This window comes from Pan troglodytes, chromosome X, assembly GCF_028858775.2.
Source record: "Pan troglodytes isolate AG18354 chromosome X, NHGRI_mPanTro3-v2.0_pri, whole genome shotgun sequence".
Taxonomy (NCBI): Eukaryota; Metazoa; Chordata; class Mammalia; order Primates; family Hominidae; genus Pan; species Pan troglodytes.
The window spans coordinates 128,776,744-128,780,659 of NC_072421.2; the positions used below are offsets into that span (position 1 = coordinate 128,776,744).

The 3,916-nt window shown below is 37.7% G+C and overlaps 1 pseudogene; it reads right to left on the reverse strand.

Annotated features, from left to right (window-relative positions):
• Window positions 1-2,582: 2,582 nt before the first annotated feature.
• On the reverse strand, window positions 2,583-3,509 carry LOC104004002 (olfactory receptor 10A4-like; annotated as a pseudogene).
• Window positions 3,510-3,916: the final 407 nt, after the last annotated feature.

The window sequence follows — 3,916 nt, forward strand, 5'->3', positions numbered from 1 at the left end:
TTGTTGCTCTCCATGGATGTGTTGCCTTCTCATTGGCAGATGGCAGCTGGTGTTGTGAAGGAAGCAATGACCCTTAAATTTTCCAGGTGGAGACAGCCCTCCCTCTTCTTCTTCATGACACTTCTTTTTTTCCCCCAATACTTCATACAATCCACATATCTCCAAGACCTATAACTCCAGAGTTTAAAATATGAGTATTAGAAATTGGTGATCTCCTCAACAGAGGCCAGTTGTATTCCCAGACCACTTGATAATACCTTGGTTTGGCTTAGTTGAACAAACATTTATTGGGTGCAGGCTCCGTATCTGAGACCATGTTGGTGTTCCAGTGGTTAGACAGGAGAGTTTTGAAGTTAAAGTCACATGATTCTTATTCTTTTTGTGCCTAGAAGAGTACTAACCAGTCAGTGTTTTTGCTTAAATTGATATTTAACATACTTATATGTTACATTTATATTTAACGAATATTTCAAGTGAATGAATGAATGCTTTAGGTCCCCTTTCCAAGGGTTCAAGATAATGCTGCTTCCTGACACTAAGAGGAAATTCTCAAGATTCTCCACCTGTCACCACAAATTCTGCTGTAAAATTTGCTCCAAGACAAATATCAAACTTCTAGAACCAGAATTATCCTTAAGACATTAAGTAGTTCAGCCTCTGCTTCAGGCAGGTGAACAACTACTCTACATGTAGGATAAACGTCAGCATGAATTCATTATTAGGTGAAGAGGCAGGCATAAATTCAAAAACTTACTGTACAATGTAATTGGTGTAAAATATAAATATGTACAAAGTGCTTTAATAGCATAGGAAAAAATAGGGCCTAACTTTAGAGGGATGTTGAAGGATCAGGGAGTGCTTCACTGAGTGTGTGACACTTTGATATTTGACGTTTGATATTTTAAGGATGAAAAGGTGTTAACGTGAGAAAATGAGGCAGAGGCAAAAGTAGAAACAGCATGTGTAAAATCACAGAGTCACAAAGAATATGAGACCCTTATTCTGTTCCTAATTGTGAGTCATTGTGGCAGAGGTTGATTAAACGCCAGAGGGATGCAGTCATGTTTTCCTGATAGGAAGTTCACTATGGTGATAATGTAAGAAAGAGCCCAGAAAGCCATTCTTAGTTCATGCCAGCCCCTTGCTAGCCTTTATGATTGCTATGGATGGAAAAGCACCAGAGATACAGCTAGCACTTTTCCTCCTTGGGTTTTTCACTCTAGAAATGGAAACACACCAAGTTATTGGAAATTGTTATGCTCAGTGGATGTTGAGCTATGCTGTGTTGGATGATAGCACAAGTGTTAAGTCAAACATCTATGCTATACACTTTTTTTTTTTTTTGGCATTTAAGGCACTATGAGGGAAGTATAGAAGCAGTAAGTGACAAGATCCTTGCCCTCAGAGCTGATAACTTGCCTGTGAGAGAAAAGAAGCTTCCCAAGTATCTAGAAGTGCTTCCACACTGGTATATAAATGTGGGTTGTTGAACATTTCTGCTTTTTGTACAATTTGCAATAATTTGTTAAACTTTGATTACTTTTCAATAGGTAATTTATTTACATAATTCCCACCTCAAAAGGTACACCTCCCCTCTATTTAGTTTCTCTACCAAAAGGCACCCAATATCACCAAATTCCTATATTTCTTTCTAGAACAGTCTATTAATCTATAATTAAGTTTTAAATATTTTTCTTTTACTGTTTTTGCACAACTTGTGCCACACTGTGCACATTGCACTAACCTTGTATTTTGCACTTGCAATAGATTATGGAGATCTTTCCATATCAACACATGAAGAGCTGATTTGTTCTTTTTTGTTTGTTTGTTTATGGATGTATTATATTCCATTGTGTGAATGTGCTTTAATTTATTGGACTAGTTAGGTTGTTTTTAATCTTTTGTTCTTACAAATAATCTTTAAAAAACTAATTTTAATCTTAGGACATTTTTTATCTCATGCATTTTCATCAAGACTTTAGGTGAAGAAAGGAGAGAGACTAGGATTTAAATTGCATTATTTTATTGTATTACTTTTTTTCCCTTCTTCTTACCTCACGTTAACCCATGTTCCCCTATAGAAAGTTATCTGCAGTAATGTCTTCTATGATCCAAGAAAGCCATTTTGGGCAATCCAAGATTGTGGGCTCCCCCCATTTAGTGAAAAGATCATGGGTTTGATGTTAGGCAAACCTTGGGATCAAATTCAAATTCTGGTTTCACTATTTTCTAGCTGTATGGTCTTTAGCAAGTGAGTTAATCTTTGCATCTCAGTTATAGCATCTGTAAAATGGGGATAATAACAGTAGCTACCTCATGGTGTTGCTGTGGGGATTTAACATGACAATCCATGCAAAGGACTTAGCATAGTGCCTGTCACCTACGAAATGTTCGACAAATGAACATTTAACACTCTTCTTATTCACTAATGTGGAGAAAGTTGATAGAACAAAGGAAAACTCGTCAATTTCACAGTAACGATTCTTGACACTATAGAAACATTTCCACTTTTTTAAGGTTTTTCAGAAGGTGCCAAAAGCCACTAAAAATTTCAAACTCTTTTTGGACCAGTTATATGTTCCTTATTGCACCAATTTTCTCAGAACTACCTTCCCATCCTTGTTCCTTAAGGTGTAAATGATATGGTTGAGGGCAGGGGTAAGCACTGTATACAGAATAGAAAGTAACTTCAATAAGTCTTCATACAAGACTTCAATAAGTCTTGATGGGAAGCCATGAACAATGCTCAGTACCCCATAAGAGAGACTAACTACAGTCTGATGGGAGGAACAGGTGGAGAAAGCCCTCTGCTTTCCTGTGGCAGAAGGAATCCTCAGAACGGCAGTGATGATGTGATCATAAGAAGCCAGGGTCAGCAGGAAGGGGCCAAGGACAAATAAAGAGGTGCATATAAAAGAGGTCATCTCAGCTACTTCAGTGTCAGTGCAAACCAGTTTCATGATGGGCTTCAAATCACGGAAGTGATCGACCACATTGGTGGAACAGAATGTTAAGTGAAAAATGAGGACCATGAGGAGAGTGAATGCCAGAAATCCAGCCACCCATGAGGCACTAGCTAGCTGTAAGCAACTCCAGTGGTCCATGATGCTGAAGTATTGCAGTGGGTTACAGGTGGCTATATAGCAATCATAAGACATTACAGCCAGGAGGAAGCATTCTGTAGCCACCAAGGCAAAAAGTAAAACTGGGAAACACAGGCTAGAAAGTAAAAAGGCATATGAGCTGATGGCAGTCCTCAGCCTCATGGGCTCAATGGTACTGGTGCAGCCAATCTCTAGGAAGAAGTGACCAAGAAAGAAAAACATGGGCGTGTGAAGGAAATGATTAGCTGACACCACAGTTAGGATCGCAATGTTGCCCATTAGAGTCACCACATAGATGGCCAGAAATATCCCAAAAAGAAGAAACTGAAGGCCATGGAGATCCCCAAAACCCAAAAAGATAATTTCTGAAATTTGAATCGTATTTTCTTCTTCAGTTCCAGCCATGATTTGGATCTAAAAAAAAAAAAAATATTTGAAGAATAACCATTGATCTGATACTTTTTTTAGAAAAACATCAAACTGCTTTAAAGTGTCACACATACCGAGCATAATTGGCTTCTTTCTGGAAGTCCAGGATTATTACACTTAATTAATAAATTTGACCCCAGTCCTCCAGGGGCCATTTGGAAAGTTAATCCATGACTTCAATTATCCCATCATATTTAGAATGTATAGACTCTTAAAACTGTAACTGTGACACATAAATATGTACATTTTTTCCAATATGTATTTTGGAAAATGCTCGATCCTTTCAGATCTTAACTGGTTGTTCCCACTGCTGTGCTGGTGTTATCATCAACAATGAATATTCCTAATTACCTGTGTGTAAATTTCATAAGAGCAATGATTAA